The sequence below is a fragment of the Elephantulus edwardii genome, unplaced genomic scaffold (assembly GCF_000299155.1).
Source record: "Elephantulus edwardii isolate Elephantulus edwardi_28Jun2011 unplaced genomic scaffold, EleEdw1.0 scaffold00016, whole genome shotgun sequence".
NCBI lineage: Eukaryota > Metazoa > Chordata > Mammalia > Macroscelidea > Macroscelididae > Elephantulus > Elephantulus edwardii.
In genome coordinates, this window is record NW_006399766.1 from 13,635,101 (window position 1) to 13,644,055 (window position 8,955).

The window sequence follows — 8,955 nt, forward strand, 5'->3', positions numbered from 1 at the left end:
CCAATAAACCTCAGAGGAGGAAATTATAGGTGATTACTGTATGTCTCATAGGTCATGAAACAGTTTAAGACTAGGATGAACCCAGACAAGGTTAGCCAAATGGTGGTAAGATGAAAACAAAACCAAACCAATAAAACTTCTTTAATAATAAAGAATATCCATGGCAACTGAGTCAAATCCAGCTCAGTGACCTGCCATTCGATTTCCAAAGCTGTAATATTTACAAAAGGAAACTACTCATTATTTCTTCTGCCAAGCTGGTAGATTTGAACTGCTAACATTTCAGGAAGCATTCTGACTTAGGACACTATGCCATCAGAGCATAGAGAACACAAATCGTTATTTCCAGAAGCCTGGAGCACAGATCTTCCCTCATATCTCATCTGTAGAGCAATGATTAAATTGGTGTGTGACAGCAATTAGATCTATCAATTGCTCAAATATTAGTTCCATAACCTATTTCCTCTTCTACAAAGAATGTAGTTTGATACTATGTATGCGACTGATAGACTTTTGATACTCTTTGACTACTTTGTCCAATTTGGGGGGGGGGAATAACACAAAGGAATAATCTAAAATAATGAAGCAGTGCTTGGTATAAAGAATTTTCTAACTCACTTGCATTTTATATATTTTAATATATAGTTATGTGTACTTCACCTCTGAAGTGCATTCACTTACTCCAGGTACATTTACCATGGGCCTTGTCTAGGTAAGATAATGTTTTAGGTCCTGGGCAGAACAAAACTGAAATGCATAAACTTTGCCCTGAAGGGGATTAATAATCTAAAGATGGAGACAGTCACAAAATAGAGTAAGAGGTGCCTGATTATGAACCTAGAGTCCCGATATATAATGACTGTATCTACAGTCCCTGTGTGGGACTTTGGAACCCAACACTGAAGACTCCTTATGGCATAAATTGGGATTCACTTGGCTTTAAAAGTATGCCTTTCTGAGACAAAACAAAAAATCCACTGCCATTGATTTTATTCCAACTCATAGTCATTCTGTAGGATAAAGACAATTTCCCATAGGGTTTTCAAGTGTAAATTTTATTTTTTACACTGAATGAGATGGATTGATATAACAGGGGCAATGGGGAAATCAGAATGTATATCAGAATCGGTGAGACTGGCTGAGGACAAGGCAGGCTTTAGAGCTGCAATACATAGGGTTGCTATTTAGGCAGACTACTCATTGGCACATAAAAACAAGAACAATATCATGTTTAATAACATTATCATGTTTAATAACATATATAATACATTTAAACCTGAGTCAATTGCACAAAAGAAGATAGTATTTCTGAGAACAGGAGGAATTCACTTCACATTTTCTTCTTGCACACTGTCATGAATTGCATTTGACATTTCCTCTTTTACAAGTAAACATTAACCTTTCTTTGTGATTTTTGGACATTTTCCTGGAAAAGCACACAATAACCAAGACTTATTACATAGGGGAAGCCAATGCTAAATATTTGTAATAAACCGAATGCTATCAGGATGTGGTGGAGGTGCGGTACAATCTAGAGCTCACCCTGAGGCACTAAGGCAATCCTTAAGGGTTTACCAGATTCTTGCATTTGCTGGCCCCTCCCTCCTGAGTCAAGGGGAAGGTTTACAATAGAAGGAGCTTGGCTTCATTTGCATTGAATTCTCCTTGTGATTTACTTCCTGATAATTTTCAATAAAGATACAGGGAAGCTGGAATGGGGGTCTTCAGTTGAGAACTGCTGGCCCTCTGCTTTATGCCCTCTGTTCTATCTCATTCCTGGCTGTCCCTCTCATTCTTAAAAATTATAAAAATACTTCACCCTTGGTCTGCAACAATCATGTTTATTTTTCCAAGTGAATTATTCTGTTTACATCAAAATTATAACCATTAAAAAGTACCTAAGAAAGAGTTTTCACTGATAAATTTTTTATTGTTGTTGTTGCCATTGTCAGCACGACTCATAGTGACCCTATTTTTATTTACAAAATTCGAATACATGGTTTCCCAGAACAGATTCCAGTTTCCCCTCATACCCCCACCCATCAAAATGTACAACTTCATGATTAAGTCTCCCCTCCATTTTGCTGTTTTCCCATAAGCTAGTATCATTTTAGATCATTTGCAAAGTTCACAATTATTTTTTATAATAACTTCTTTTGCAATGTTATATGCTTTGAGATTTATACAGTATGACATAAGGCTTATCAGCATGTCAAATAGAAGATGTCTAGCACCTTTAATACTTTCCTTCCAGCAAAGTAATACATTTCCAATGTTTACTTCTGTAAAGTTAAGGCTAAAAATCTTTACAGAAGCAGACTGCCTCATCTTTCTCTTGTTAATCTACTGTGCCAACATTGTTGGTGTTTTTAAATGCTGCCAATTGGACTATGACTCAGTGACATGAACATTGGATCTCAACCATGTGCTATCCTATCTCTGACATACTCAAAACCACCAGTACTATAATTTAGTCAAGCCATCTCGGTAAGGGTCTTCTCTTCCTTCTAGCAACATGCTCAAAGTATGTAAGACAAAGTTTCACCATCCTTGCTTCCAAAAAGACTGCACCTTCTCCAAGACATATTTGTTTGTCCTTTTGGCAGTCCATGGAATATTCCACACTGTTCTCCACCACTACCACTCAAATTCTTCTTCTGTGCTCCTTATTCATTATCCAACTTTCAGATGTATATCGAGTAATTTAAAAGATAATGATTTTGATCAGGTGCACCTCTTGAAAGTGCTGATATGGTTGTTTTTCAGCACTTTCAAGAGGTCCCTGACCACAGTCCTTCAAAATACAATGCCCTATTTTTGTGTTTGGTTTTTTTTTTTAATTTCCTGGCTTTGCCACCATGGATCCTATTAAACAGAATAAAGACCTGAAGCCTCAGGAGACAGGCGGAAACCTGGAGGTGCATGTGGGATTGCAGCGGTACTGGATTGTTGGCCAACCTCCAGTTTGGGTCTAGGTTGGAATTGGGACAGTAGTGATTAGGAAGGAAACCCTACCTCCGTGAATGGAATTTTCCCCCTAATGTGCCAGCTTATATGGAGCTACTGCTGCACGGTAGCGGTCCGATGGGTCACTCCTGCTCAGGGCCTCCAGCCTGAGTGACCACTGCTGGATCGGCTCCCTGTGGCTTTTCAAGGACTCTTGTTCCGCAGCAACGAAGGCTTCTGTTCTGCTGGGGTCCAGAGGCCAGAGGCCAGAGTGGCTGATCTTACTTGGGTAGGAGACAGAGGCTTCCGATTCAGGTGCTGCTGAATTGCAGGAACCAGATAAGAGAAAGACACTCATTGTCAGCAAGTTCTGCAAGTATGAACACGATGACGTTGTGTCTACAGTCAGTGTCCGGAGCTCTGGTACACTAGCTGTCAGTGGTAGCAAAGTGTAACAAAGACTTCTGCATTAAGGTTTGGGAACTTGCTCAGCAGACAGTACTGAACTTGTACCCAGCTCATTCTGGACAAGTCACCTGTGTTGCTGCTTCTCCTCACAAGGACTCTGTTTGTGTCTTGTGGGGAGGACAACAGAATTTTACTCTGGGATACTTGCTGTTCCAAGCCAGCATCACAGATGGGCTGCAGTTCTTCTGGCTACCTTCCTACCTCACTGGCTTGGCATCCTCAGCTGAGTGAAGCTTTTGTCTTTGGTGATGAGAATGGGAATATATCCCTTGTGGACACGGAGAGCACCGGTTGTGCTCTCAGTTCAGCAGTGAGCTCCCAGGGTGTCGCTGGGCTGGTGTCCTCCCCACACAGCGTTCCCTTTCTGGCTTCTATCAGTGAAGACTGCTCAGTTGCTGTGCTAGACTCAGGCCTTTCAGAGATGTTTAGAAGCCAAGCCCAGAGAGACTTTGTGAGACATGCTACTTGGTCCCTGCTTAGTCACTCCCTTCCTTACCACACTGGGATGGGACCATCAAGTCATCCCCCATACTATGCACATTGAACCCGTCCCAGCTCCTGAATCTAACAGTGTTGCTGAATAGTTTGGATTTAAAACAAAAAGCAAATCTTATATGACTATCTACTCCCTTTGTGTGTGCCCCGCCAGCTTGTGAGACAACATAGAGCCTCATAACAGCATATTGATCGCCAGATCTGTGCAGTTAACAGGCATCATCTCTTGCCTGTGGAGGCTGGGTTCTGTAGTCATAAAAAAATTTGTTTGAAGGTAGGTGTGTGTGTGCATGCACGCACATGTGTGTATGTGTATATACAGATTAATAGGTAAATGAATTTGAGTAAGAGTGGCGAGATTGTTTCCAAACTTTTCCCTCTCCCTCCCCCCGCCCCCAAAAAATTATTGACCAAAGGGTATTATTGTTTCTCATTTCTGTGCGGGAGGAATTGGACACATCTGGATGGTACATGGGATGCAGGCATCCCTGGATTCTTGAAAGTAGCTCTAATACTCTTCCCGAGGCAGTAGCAGATTGATTTCTATAAAGGCGTCCCTCAGAGATGCTGTGAGTTTGGTTTTAGACCACTGCAGTCAAGAGTAGAACTGCCCCAGTAGGGATTCTGAGCCTGCAAATCTTTGCAGAAGAAAAGTGCCTCATCATTTCCCTGCAGTCTTCAGGTCTCAGTTAGCAGCCCACCACTTAAGACACTGTACCACCAGGGCTTTTATTTTGAAATCTTGTGAGAATTACCAAAATGTGACACAAAGTGGGCACATGCTGTTGGAAAAAATGGTACCAATAGACTTGCTTGATATAAGGTTACCATAAACCTTTAATTGTTAAAAAAAGCAGTATATAAAAATCACCATAAAGCAAAGTACAGTAAAATAACATATAGCTGTGAGTTTAATTCACCTGTACCATGAGAAATACAGAAAACTTCCATTCACTAAAACTAGCTCCACTTACCTTGGGTAGAGCCGGGAACTGTCAACACAGCTGCACACATCTGAATGAAGTCTGTAGTCATTGGAGTTGTGTATACTGTCATTGGTTACATGTCAGAAAGTTTGGGGATAGAGAGTTTAATGACATTTCCATTAGACTAGAAAACAGACATGAATGCAGAAAATTTTTGCTCCTTTTACCATGAAGAAACCAGCTTGAGGCCAGGTCTTCTGCCTCAGAGTCCGTTTCTGTGTGGGTGTAGGTAGTTTGAGTGTTATATTTGTAGACGAAAGTTTTCACATCTGACATCAAAGGGAATCAAATAACAGTTGGTTAAATAAAAACTGTAGGCTTTGTTTGCCTTTTGAAGGAAAAAAAAACCCAAACAAACAAAAAACCCCACAACACAATAATGGAATTAAAGTTTTTGAAACAGTTCTTTTTATGAGGCATTTCTGATTTATAGTAACCCTATAAGACAGAGCTGAAGTTTCTCAATAATGTTTCTCAGCTTGTAAACTTTACAAGAGGAAGCTCTGATGGCCTAGAGGATAAGGAGTTGCACTGGCAATCCAAATGCATATGGTTCAAATCTACCAGCTGCGACACTGGGCAATCTCCTTCATGAAACTTAATGCCTCTGAAAATCCACTGGGCACCAGCGTTGCATCTCTCTGATACCTAGAGCAATAAACATATGGATAGAAAACTATGGTATATTCATAAAATGGAATATTACACAACACTGAAACAATGAACTCATAAAACATACAACATGGGTGACCCTGGAGGACATTATGCTGAGTGAAATATATCAGTCACTAAAGAACACATACTGCATGTTGTTGTTGTTAAGTGCCATTGAGTCTCAGACGACTCATAGTGACCCTATGAATGAAAGACTTGAACGCTTGTATAACTTTCTTCGTTTTTCCATGTTCTTAGAGTTTCTGGAGGCAAGCCATTTCGGAAGTGGATGCCACTCCTGCTTCCAAGCTTGTTTTAATTGGGAAGCTCCACCAAACACTGTCCACCATGGGTAAACATTATAGAATTTGGCACATTAGTGTCACAGTGTTTAGCATCACAGCAACCATGAGTTACCTCTGTACAGCAACGCACAGACCAGTACTATGCCACTTACAAGGATGTTTGACAAAAAACTGCATAGCAACACTGTTATAAAGCAGGACTATCATGGAGGTTTGGGAGGAGACTAGGATAAGAGTGGATAGAGAATGAACACTACATTGGAACAGATGAAGGAAAGAACTGTTTGAAAGGAATATATGGTTTGGCATTACATATATGACAACAGCACAGAATAAGGGGTACAGCGCTGCAAAGAGGACTGGGGGAGGGGGAGAAAGAAGTTAAATTTTTTGTGCAACAATGAATTAATATTTTAAAAAAGGGAACTGGGGAAGGGGAAGAGGAAGAGGGGGATATGCACCACAATAAAAGAACATCCACCTTTTCTGTAAACTTTCATTAAAATCACAATGAAAATAAAAAATTTTTAGAAAGAAAACCCACTGGAAGGTTGGTGATGAGTTCTTTCTGACTTGACAGCACTTAACAGCAGCAACAACAATCTTCACTAGCGCAGCTTGTCAAATTTTTCTCCCACAGAGTGTCTGGTACTTTGGAACTGGCGCCTCCAGTGCGCCTTACTTGTGTTAATATCTTACAAGTTCTGGAGATGCAACCTTGCTAAAGAGTAAGCCACTCCAGCGTGATTAAAGAACTCACTCAAACTCACTACCATCTGACGGATTCCAACTCATAGTGCTCCCCGACTGGGTTTCGGAAGCTGTAAATCAATAGGGTGGAAACTACCCATCTTTTCCCCACAGAGCTAGCTACTGACGGGCTCAAACTCCTAGACACTTTGCCTTAAGCGTCATAACTCGCTATGGACAGTGTCACTAGAGCTCGTGGGCCCATCGAACACTAAGCATCCTCTCATAAAAATGGTCACAGAAAGCAAGTCAAGGAAATAGCCTCCATTCGTTGTGTGTGCAGAGCACAAAGCTTAAAAAAAAGTGTTCACTTTGCATTTCAGAGATGAAAGAAGGCTTGCCTAATACTTGTCAGGGAGGTCAACGAACTTAAACATACCTCTGAAAACAGTATATTATGATGTTATTTTGAATGAAGATGATTAAAATGCTTGATTTGAAACTTCACAGACCAATCAGAGAATGTTCACCTTAGACACTGGAAAAGAAATTCTCAAATTTGAAATCATTGCTGTTCTTTAAAATCTCCTGTGCTGATGAGTCTTATATTAGTACTTAATCAGAATCTTTGAGACATGTAGGAATTTTTTTTATTTGTTTGAGAGCAATCGACTTTATTAAGGTACACCTTCCATCCAAAATTTTATCCTTTTATATATACAGTTCTATGAATTTGAGCAAATGTATATACCCCATGTACTTCCATCCTGTAGTCTAGATATGTAACATTTCCATCATTCAAAAAAAGCAGGACTTCACACCAGTTTTTTCAGTTCAATCAGGTCCAAATAAGTAAAATTGGACTGGCTTTTTAAATTTTGCAGTTTAAATTCAGATTTTATTAATATTACCCGTTTTTGTTTTTAAATTTTCTATTGGTACAATAATTCATATGCAGTTTTATCCCTGTACATTGTTTTTTATACAATCATTCATACACACTAGACCTTATTCCTTAAAATGTTAATCAGAACTGGCTTTAACAAGCACTGTGGCAATTGGACAATTAAAACAGACATTCGGGGGGTGGGGAAGAAGAACGACTGGAGAGGACGGTAGAGAAAACAGTACAACAATGAATGAATGAAAACCCAAAATCTCTGTAAATGTTCATTAAAACTAATAAAATTTAATAACTTAAAAAATGTAGATAAACTGAGATAACTAGAATGGGGAAAACGATGGCTCAACTTCCTGCTAATCTCTCTCACAGAAAATAAAAGCAGTGTATGTGTTGCACAGAAACCAAATCTCTTTTGTTTATTCATTCATTGTTGCACATTGACCTCTTCACAAACACAGCCAGAAACAGCAGTGCCTGCCTCAAACATGGTGACTGTCTGTGCTGCTCTGAATGTGGCTCACTCTCCTTACTCCTGGAAATGATCTACTCTCAGGAACGGGACTCCTTAAAGGGCTCACTGTATCTCTCCTAAATTTCACATTTCACAGCCTTGATACATAATTTTCCCATTCCAGTTGTCATTAAATTTCATCCACATTTTACGAATTCAAATCTATCCCATTCTCACATTGTCCGCCATGACTAACATAGTTCAAACCTGTTCAAAGCCTTTCCAGAAAGTTTCTTCATATCCCATTCCAGTATCAGCTCTGGGAAAATACTGATCTACTTTCCACTATTATATATTAGTTTGTTATAACTAGATTTTTTATAACAATTAATTCTTCTGGTGTCCAATACATATTATTTTTAAAGACCTTAAAAATGATTCTTTTTTAAAAAGTGTACTACTAGTTTATTAACAAAATTCAAACACATTGTTTTTCACACAAGTTCCTTCCCATTTCCCTCAAAAATTATTCTCAGGGTAAATCAATGTGAAGAGGAACGGATTTAAGATTCACATAAAATCCAGGGCTAAAGAAGGCCAGCTTGAGCTGGATATAATAAACCAAGGGGTTTCTAGCATACATTCCTTTAATGTATGACTTGGGGAGAAATCATCATTACATAACTTAACAGTTTTAACCATAGGGATTATATTATAAAATATATATAATGATATACAATATTATATTAGTGCACTTTATTCAAGGCATATTTGTTTGTTCTTTTGGCAGTCCATAAGATATTCTCAACTACCATTAATTCAAAGCACTGATTCATCTATCATCTTTAAACACTGTCTAACTTTTAGATGCATAAGATGTAATTGACTATATCATGGCTTGGATTAAGGGATGGGATACTAAAAGTATAATAGAAATTATTGAAGAGGACATCTCCTGTCCTGTATGGATTATGAATAGAAGGAAAAGGGAAGCTCCTATGGAAAGAACAAGGCAGGAATTTTTCCACAAAGAGAACATCAACCCACACACATTTA

The 8,955-nt window shown here is 39.1% G+C and overlaps 1 pseudogene; it reads left to right on the forward strand.

Annotated features, from left to right (window-relative positions):
* The first annotated feature begins 2,858 nt into the window (after positions 1 to 2,858).
* LOC102853390 lies at positions 2,859 to 4,032 on the forward strand (annotated as a pseudogene).
* Positions 4,033 to 8,955: the final 4,923 nt, after the last annotated feature.